The sequence below is a fragment of the Eufriesea mexicana genome, unplaced genomic scaffold (genome assembly GCF_001483705.2).
Source record: "Eufriesea mexicana isolate 0111107269 unplaced genomic scaffold, ASM148370v2 scaffold3843, whole genome shotgun sequence".
Taxonomy (NCBI): domain Eukaryota; kingdom Metazoa; phylum Arthropoda; class Insecta; order Hymenoptera; family Apidae; genus Eufriesea; species Eufriesea mexicana.
The window spans coordinates 76,396-86,960 of NW_016911841.1; the positions used below are offsets into that span (position 1 = coordinate 76,396).

At 31.4% G+C, this 10,565-nt stretch overlaps 1 pseudogene; it reads left to right on the forward strand.

Annotated features, from left to right (window-relative positions):
• Positions 1-3,206: 3,206 nt before the first annotated feature.
• Positions 3,207-7,476, forward strand: LOC108551341 (peptidyl-prolyl cis-trans isomerase CWC27 homolog; annotated as a pseudogene).
• Positions 7,477-10,565: the final 3,089 nt, after the last annotated feature.

Genomic DNA, 10,565 nt, shown 5'->3' on the forward strand with positions numbered 1-10,565 from the left:
TTATCAAATACATTTAGAGAACATAAATTAAAATGCGAATATTTTTCGTACGCACCTTTAGAGAAAAACATAAATGAAAATAATTATTTTACATAATGTATCGAATTTTTAAATAAATTTGACAATTGTATTAGTGAAATTTGGATGTGATAGAAGAAAATTCATCTTCGTTTTAAAAGTCTATAAAATATTACTGATTCGTTGATATTTAAAACTTCTTAAAATTAAAATTTCTTTTGATCTTAATCTATATCTTAATTTACTCGTGTAATTCGTTTACATCATATTTTTAGCGTTAGTTGGAATATTATTATTATTTTATTGATATTTAAAACAAATTTCTTTTGATCACTATATCTTAGTTTATTTATGTAATTGGTTTACATCATATTTTCAGTGTTAGTCAGAATATTATTATTATTTTATTGATATTAAAAACAAATTTGTTTTGGTCACTATATCTCAATTTATTGATGTAATTGGTTTACATCATATTTTCAGTGTTAGTCGAAATATTATTATTATTTTATAATTTGTTTGTTGTATTTAATTATTCTTAAAAATTTCTCGACTTATACTACCATAATATGCAATTTAATGTATGTCTGACTTCAAACTTCTGTATCTACTTACTGCTTTATGAAACACAGTTACTCGGACTACTTTAAGCTGCTATCAATTGTATGTATTTATTGTAGACCAGATGGTTCAATTGCGTGATTCAAACATTTTTAATTTTTCTCATCAAGAAAAAATTTTACAGGAAACACTTCTCTCAAGATACATAATTATTTTTAATGTATTATAAATTCAAATAAAATCCACTTGCTATCCAATTACGTGTGAATATATCATAGTGGTTATTAAACATCCAAAAGTGTGTGAATAACACTTTTTCATTTCAATATTCTACAATTTTCTAATATCTTTTTGGTATTTTTAATTTGCCTTTGTTAATATTCTAATATTTCCAATATTTTTTAAATATTTTTAATTTTGATTACTTCCTGTTTTTAAATTCTTTAATATCATTTCAGTACTTTTAACGTATACTTTTTAATATTTAAATAGTATCCATTATCCTCTCAGTGTTTTTAATTTTCAAATTTTTATGTTTGAATGTCTCTTAATATTTTTGTAGTCTTATCAATTCATATTTTTCAATAATCAAATATTTATGACAGTTATTCATATAATTATTATGTTTATATCACATAAACTTTTCAATAGTTAAATATTTTTCTCTGCATTATATTATTAAAATTAAAAAGGAAAATATAAAGTGATCAGAAAGAGGTAAAATTAGACACAATTAAAATTAAAATTATTCCAAATTTCTAGATCAATAGAAACATATAAGGACCAAAGTCAATTATTTCATGTATTCCTCTACAAGACACGCTATAAAGATATTAATTTAAAAACTTGGAATATTCTTTGTCACACAGCTCGGGTATGAAGAAGAATCCTAATCACTCGCAAATCATCGACATGTGTCAACTGAACGTTGTACTCATTTAAAGCGCAATTTATCGTAGCCAAAGAACACCTGTTTACATTTCCCTTAAAAAATTTCCACTAGCCAATAAATCCTAGCCGCTGGTATAAAATTTGCGCTCCAGTTGCCGTGCATCTTCCCGTTAATCGGCGTAATTGCCCCGATGTAGCAAGGGCCAATTAAAACGCTGTAATTGAAATTGCTAGACCGTGGTGCCATTAAAGCGACACGTTATTGCCTTATTTGTTGCTGTTCTTTTTAATACTATTAAAGAGGCAACCGTTCGTATCGAATTCCTCCTATTTAATTGACTCGAAAGCAAATGCCAATTCCCCTATCGTAAACACGTAAAATAACAGCGTGAAAATTCATTTCAAAATTTCGCCGAACTTCTATTTCATTCTTCCCCGATTTCACCTTTTGCATCGTTTAATTCTAGAATGCCGTTTAGTGGATTGAATTGACGGTCATGTGTAATTACAAATGAAATAACAAACGAACAGATATATATGTAGGATTGGAATGAGCACGGCCCTGAAAGAATGTCAAGAGTGATTGGGCTTATAACGAAAGTGATCGCTTGCAAGAGGATTGACTGCAAAGAATATTTATGGTAGAGTCAAGTGAAAGTTGAGGGATGCGTCCAGAGTGGTTGAAGTGGAACCTGGCCCACAGAGGTTGCGTGAGAAATGGACATGATTGGGAAGGAAAGCCTGGGTATGACAAAGGACAGAATGAATGGTTTAAATAAAATTGCAAGGGCACGGGCGAGTCAGTCTTTAAGAATTTCTAAGCCAGTCTTTTTGCAGTCTTTAAGAGTATGTCAATGTGTGCCAATCAGAGAGTATGCAAGAAGTCCAAGTCAGGCTAAGAAAGATCAGAAGAGCGTACCCATAGCGAATTTCTCTTGTGTCATAGCCGTCATTCTATTTATAAGCTTATTTTATTCTATTAAGAAGCCAACAATACTATCTTAAGTCAATCGACCCAAAATCACAAAGCAAAGTTTAAAATATTTCCTATCTCTTGTAAATTTTCAATGTTCCCTTTGAACTTTGAAAATAGAGAGTGGGCAATATCTGTTGAAGTAATATGTATATTGAGATGAACAAGATAAGTGTAATTATCGTAAGGTAAGTATTGTAAAGTATAATGTAAAAATTTATCCATAAGATCGAAATAAGTAAAATAATTAAAATCTCCTACAATGAGCAGGCTATTTATATTCATGCGAATACATATTTGAATATCTTCACATGTAGTACTTTTTATTTTATGTTCATTTTTCGCCTATCAAAATATTGTAAATAAACAATTGTAAATAAAATTTTTTAATAAAAAAATTTATTTTTTACGCTTTCTTATGCAAGTATATATTTATTACAAAATAATAAGAATATTATGCAAGAAAAATACTTTTCTATAGTAATCTTATTTACTACAGAAAATATAAAACCTATCGCTAATGTAAGTACTAATTATTAAATTAAACATTGTATAAGAATGTTGTCTATAATTCCAACTTTGCTGTCCAGCTATAAATGTTCATGAATTAATTAGAAAGACTTGGAAATTTATTAATTCTCTACAGCCGAATTGATTTCCAATATCTAGTTCGAATAAAAATTTTACCGCCTGCGATCAGCGCCATCTATGATTTGGGCTCAAAAAGGGCTGTGATAAAGTTACTGAGGAAACTATATATAACATGCTTAAACTTGAACAAATACTTGTACTTGAGGTAAATTTAATGTTTACAAGAAAATATTTCAACAATTGATATAAATATAATATTTCCTCTCATTTGTAGAATGATAGACGACTTTATCCACCAAGATTGATGAAAGCTATAATATTGAACAATCCATTTTCTAATATTATACCAAGAATAGTAGTCCAGGAATGTGAAGAAGTAAAGGATAGTTCAGAAACTGAAACAGCAGGAGTAAAGTAAAAATCATATACGTTTGCAGAATTTAGTCCTGGTAGTATTGTTCTTTGCAATGAAATATTTTGTTATAGAGATTTCAATCTTTTATCATTTAGTGAAGAAACAGAGGAAGATGAAGAAGAATCTGTGATATTAAATAAAAAGTTTAGTGGTATGGGTAAATCAGCTCATGATCATTGAACTGATCCAAAATTAAGCTCATAACCAGCTGTTGAATCGCATGGACTTCCAAATAAAAAAAGGAAAGATGACCGTAGTAGTGATTGGGAAAGTGGCGACGAAGGAAAAACTCAAGTAGAATTAGAAGTTATGAAGAAAGAGGAAGAGTTAGTTTATTTTTTGCATTATAACTATGTTATAGAAAGTAGCAATTCTTATTGACTGTCTTATATTTCTATTTTCAGAGCAATGAAGGAGAGAACAAAAAATAAATTGAAAGTTACGAGAAAAGAACCGAAGAATTATGTGGTTAACAATTATCGTGTATATGTGAAATTTTCAAAGTTAATAAAAGGTACATTAGCATAAAACCGTCGCAGTTTCATTTTCTTTTCACCAAGAATAAAACCACGCATCTTCATCTGTGACTTCATGTTCAACGGACTATTAAGAGAGTTAAAAAAATGAAGGAAATTGTGTTATACTTATTCATGTCCTGTTAGTGTTTTGTTTCTCCCGCCCAATGGGTCACGTGGTTTTTGATTCGGTAGTTTCGATCAGCGCCATCTATGATTTGGGCTCAAAAAGCAAGAAAGTGATAGGAATATAGAATAAGCAAGGAGGTCGACTTAGTGCTGGTCACGTGACTGACGAGGACAGAGAGGGGATAGAAAAGGATAGAATGGCCCCGGCTGTGAAGAATTATTAATTACTCAATTTTCGTAAACAATTTGTGAACTTTTGTAATTTAATTGCAAAGCTGGAACTTCAGGCTACATTCTTAAACAATTTTCGTAAAGATTTCGACTCTAAATTGTTAGTTATGTATTTTTGTTTTATGGTGTCTATGATTTCGTAACGACGACCATCGCGATCTTCCGTGAAAATATTTAATACTAAACGAAACTAGAAGCAAAATGTGAACAAAAGTGATATGTGAAGATTTGCGAGAGGATTGTCTTTCTAACGAGTGCATAAAGTTTCATAAATTAATTGCATAAAGGATAGTAATTAATGAAAAACCAATGTCGTGTTCGACAACAATTCAAACACTGCGTAGAATAATCATTAATAATTAATCAATTAGGGACAAATTTATATCGAAAAATATATTGGAAAGTTCTTAAAGGATCTGCCTTTACGATGCAATTATGAAACTTCGTAAATTAATCACGTATATTGAGAAATTAGTGAATTTTCCACTGCCGATTTGATTTAGTATTAAAGTTAGTAAACTGACAGCAGCGCCATCTGTAATTTTAGACCCGAAGCTCAAGTTCCGCAACGAGAACATAGATGACTCTGATGTCAGTTTACTAACTCTGGTTATGTGATCCGAAAATATTTTAATATATTTTAATAAATGAAACCATAAAGTTTTTTACATTCTTTAATAAATTCAGCTCAAACAGCAGTTTTAATTAGACAATCAGCATTCATTTCTTTATCCGACAGACGACAAATATGCAAAGGTACGCCTTTACAAAGCAATTATAGAATTTCATAAATTAATCATAGAAATTGACTGATTTGTTAATTTTTCTCCAAGTGAAAAGGAGAGTGCATGGAAAATGAGGAAAGATTGCAAACAAACACCGGAAGCATTGTTGTGTCCATGCTGGTGTGCCTGCATCACGAAAAGAATGTAAGTATTTGTATCAACATAACCTTTAGTTGTAATTAAATAATGTAAGTTATGAACCATTGTTTTTCCACGTTTCATTAGTGATAGCAGAGCTTCTTTGTGGCAAGGCAATATTATGTTGAAATAAACAGGCACATGCAACAATAGAAAAATATTGGACTCATGGAATATCGCCAGTTAGAGTCAATAAGTACCAAGAATTTTATTTTATAGCGAGAAAAAATTGATGCGGTAATACAAATATGTTATGATATAAGTATTGTATTCTAGGTTAGTTAACGACATAACATACAGGATAGAAATCTTTGATGGTCAAATAAAGATTCAGAAAATGGAGATAGTTCAGGCAGACAAAGAGGAATACTATTTATTTAGGTGATGGCCTCCTATAACAACAAGATATGGAGAATACAGTGAGATTGAAAGGTATGTTGTATTCCTAATCAAAATAAATATTAATATAAGTAGTCAAAGTCTATGATCATTGCTAATGTGATAAATTCAAATAAAAGGAGTGAGAAGAGGAAACGCATATTATGCGGAATCAAGAAACAGAGAAGAAGCAGCATATGTATCAAGAAAGAAAGATGTGTGGCATCGACATGGAAATATGAGGGTCATTGAAGAAATGGAGAATGAACAAGTGGTAATAGTTGTAAAAGGTAAGGATAAATTGAATATAGAGTGTAAATGTTGCATTAAGGCATAAATGTGTAAAAATATTTATAGGAACTTGGTAACTATAAAAGCTGCAAGTATAATGGGGCTGTGGCACATCATCGACTTCATTGGGCCAAGAAAGCCAATGTCAAAAGGAGGTAAAAGGTACGTCTTACCTGCTGATGATTATTCAAGAAAAGAGCCATTTGGTTGACCGATTTATAAATGACTAAAGATTTAATATGGAATATTATTGACACAGGATTTTTTTTATTATAGGAGACTTACACACATGAGTAGTATTTACAGTATTTACATACAATATTTACTTTCTAAATTTCTATATTAATATATTAAACTATTTCCAATTTGAATCACAATAATAAATATTAAGTTTAAATAAATTTGATTTTAAAAGTATCTTACATTAATAAAGCTAATATATTTGTCATAACTAGGCTACAATGAAAAGAACTGTTGGTGATATTGATTTAGAATTACGGGCAAAAGAGACTTCAAAGCCATGTAAAAATTTTATACAATTATGTATGGAAGGTCATCACCATGACACTATATTTCATAGAATTATCGAAGGATTCATAGCATAAGGTGGTGATCCCACAGGTACAGGAGAAGGTGGTAAAATATATGGAGAACCATTTAAGGTGAGACTATATTTAAAAATAAAAGGAATTCCTTTTTTACTCAAAAATAATTATTTGATCTATGTGTTTTAGGACGAATTTCATACAAGTTTACGTGTTGGCCAATGCTGGAAAAAATGACGATGGTTCCCAATTTTTTTTTATTGTTAATTCTACACCAGATTTGTAGAATAAACATACAATCTTTGATGAAGTTACCGGACAAACTCTATATAACATGCTTAAACTTCAAGCAGCACTTGTAGATGAGGTAAATTTAATGTTTACAAGAAAATATATCAAGGAATGATATAAATATCATATTTCCTCTTTTTTTGTAGAATGGTGGACTACTTTATCCTCCAACATTGTTAAAGACTGTAATATCGAACAATCAATTTTCTGATATTATACCAAGAGTAATAGTACAGAAATGTGAAAGAGTAAAGGACAGTTCAGAAATTAAAACAGCAGGAGTAAAGTAAAAATCATATATGTTTGTAGCATTTAGCCATGATAGTATTATTTTTTGCAATGAAAAATTTTGTTACAGAAATTTCAATCTTTTAACATTTGGTGAAGAAGCAGAGGAAGATGTAGAAAAATCTGTGATATTAAATAAAATGTTTAGTGGTGAGGGTAAATCAGCTCATGATCATTTAAGTGATTCAAGATTAAGCTCACAACCAGCTGTTGAACCACCTGGACTTGGAATTAAAAAAAAGAAGGAAGGCAGTAGCGGTTAGGAAAGTGACGAAGAATTAAAAACTCAAGAAGAATTAGAAGTTATAAAGAAAGAGAGTTAGTTTATTGTTTACATCATAACTATGTTATAAAAAGTAGGAATTTTTATTGACTGTATTATATTTATATTTTCAGAGTAATGAAGGAAAGGATAAAAAGTAAATTGAGAGATGCAAAAAAGGAACCGAAAAAATTAGATAATTATAAAATAGATGATGTTGAAGATGATAAAGATATAAAGGGAAATGAATAGGGAATAAAGAACTGCTTATGAGATTTAGCACGATAAAAAGCCGAGGAGATGCAGTGTATTGTATATGTTTATAAATATTGTTACATATACATATATATATGGTCATTATAATGACAATTATTACGTAATATGTATTACGAAACATTTTTTTCTCCCAACGGTGATACGAACATTTACTCAGATTCTAATGTCTATATGTCATTGCTTATTACGTCGTTAACAATTAACGTGTATATGTGAAAATTTCAAAGTGAATAAAAAGTACCTAAGCATATAACCATTGCAGTCTCATTTTCTTTTTATCAAGAACAAAATCACTCATCTTCATCTGTGACTTCATGTTTTAAAATTGCAACTTTTAAAATTGCATCGTAAAGGTACAGTCTTAGCGAGCATTCTAATATAAGTATGGACATGAATTCGTTGTTATTTAAATCATTATTGGTGATTATTGCATAGAGTGTTAGAACTATTGCCGTAGATAATAATGGTTTATCTTTCCATTAATGTAATGGAATAATTAATAATGCAAGTTCATGCATTAATTATAGAAATTTGGATTTTTTCGTAACAAAAATATATTTATATCTACTTCGTTGATATTAACAAATATAAGAAACATCGTTTGATATTTTACATCGATACTTTATCACATAGCTATTTCAAAGATGCAACATTTTCCCGCTATAAAAATACCTAGCATATCCGGCTGCAGCCAACTTCCAGTTGGCGGTAAGCTGGCATAACGGTAGCATGGTGGAATATTCTCACGCGTCAAAGTGAAACATTAAATCTTAAAACGTTTCGTGAAGTAGTGATATCATTGATTGACGTTTTAATTACTTTACGAAGTTCAATATTACTAGCTGTGAAGATTTCTTCGGTCATAATATACTACATGTGAAAAAAAGTGATGTTACATAGTGTAAATCGTGTAACGATACATGTGGGAAATAAAGTGGCGTGAGTGCGGGACTGTATAATACTACCGCATTGTCCGTTATTATCGGCTGTAGAACATTCTAGATTTCGACAGTTCGTTGAAATATTTGATCAACATTTCTCTGAATAGGCAGTTTTTTAATAGTTCTCTCAATTTTACTTCGATCTTGACATTTAAATGCAACATAGTTACGTATTATCGTTTTTACATTCTAAATATTGATTGTGGATTAGAATATTTCGTTACTACTGCATGGAATAGAGCTGCTTCCCAAATAGTAGGCCAATTATTTTTCGATTGAAGATGAACATGTGAAATAAAACGACGAAAGTGCAAGCGCCTGTGAAATCATGCTCCACAGTTTAGTTTTCTTGTTTATATTTCCAAAATTAGGCCTTTCGGTTAGGTTTTCTCGGCGTAATAGCGTAGAGTGAATATTTCCTTAGCGGCATTGCATATTTTTTTTCCATTCCAAGCGTGTGTTTTCGTATAATAGTGCTCAAAGTGTCTGTGGCTGTCTGATCGTGCTGCGCAATTTACTTTTTTGGCTTCTTTTTCCGAAATTAGGCTTTTAGATTAGGTTTGTTCTATTTATTCGCGTAGAGTGGAATTTTCTCTAATGGTATTGAATACTTTTTTTCGGCTTTGAGCGTGCGTTTTCTACAAATAGTGCCGAATGTGTCTGTGGCTGTGAAATCGTGCTGCGCAATTGACTTTATTGGCTTCCTTTTCCGAAATTATGCTTCTGGATTAGGTTTGTTCTATATATTCGCGTAGAGTGGAATTTTCTCTAACGGGATTGCATACTTTTTTTCGGCTTTGAGCGTGCGTTTTCTAGAAATAGTGCCGAATGTGTCTGTGGCTGTGAAATCATGCTGCGCAATTTACTTTATTGGCTTCTTTTTCCGAAATTAGGCTTCTGGATTAGGTTTGTTCTATATATCAGCATAGATTGGAATTTTCTCTAATGGGATTGAATATTTTTTTTCGGCTTTGAGCGTGCGTTTTCTACAAATAGTGCCGAATGTGTCTGTGGCTGTGAAATCGTGCTGCGCAATTGACTTTATTGGCTTCCTTTTCCGAAATTATGCTTCTGGATTAGGTTTGTTCTATATATTCGCGTAGAGCGGAATTTTCTCTAACGGGATTGCATACTTTTTTTCGGCTTTGAGCGTGCGTTTTCTAGAAATAGTGCCGAATGTGTCTGTGGCTGTGAAATCATGCTGCGCAATTTACTTTATTGGCTTCTTTTTCCGAAATTAGGCTTCTGGATTAGGTTTGTTCTATATATCAGCATAGATTGGAATTTTCTCTAATGGGATTGAATATTTTTTTTCGGCTTTGAGCGTGCGTTTTCTACAAATAGTGCCGAATGTGTCTGTGGCTGTGAAATCGTGCTGCGCAATTGACTTTATTGGCTTCCTTTTCCGAAATTATGCTTCTGGATTAGGTTTGTTCTATATATTCGCGTAGAGCGGAATTTTCTCTAACGGGATTGCATACTTTTTTTCGGCTTTGAGCGTGCGTTTTCTAGAAATAGTGCCGAATGTGTCTGTGGCTGTGAAATCATGCTGCGCAATTTACTTTATTGGCTTCTTTTTCCGAAATTAGGCTTCTGGATTAGGTTTGTTCTATATATCAGCATAGATTGGAATTTTCTCTAATGGGATTGAATATTTTTTTTCGGTTTCGAGCGAGCGTTTTCGAGAAATAATGCCGAGTGTGTCAGTGACTGTCTAGTCGTGATGTGCGATTTTCAGTTTTCGCTTCTATTTTTGAAATTGGCTTTTGGATTAGGTTTTTTCGGAATAACGGCGTAGAGTAGGATGAAGGCAATATTCTGTTGAAATGAACAAGCACGTGCAACCGTAGGAAAATGTTATACTCATGGAATTGCACTAGCATATAGCCCTAGAAGCCAAGAGTTATATTTTATACCGCGGAAAAATTGAAGCAGTAATACATATATGTAATTTATGATATGTATATTGAATTCTAGGTCAGCTAACCATATGACCTACGACGTAGAAATGTTTGATGCTCAAATCAATATTCGTAAAAGGAAGAT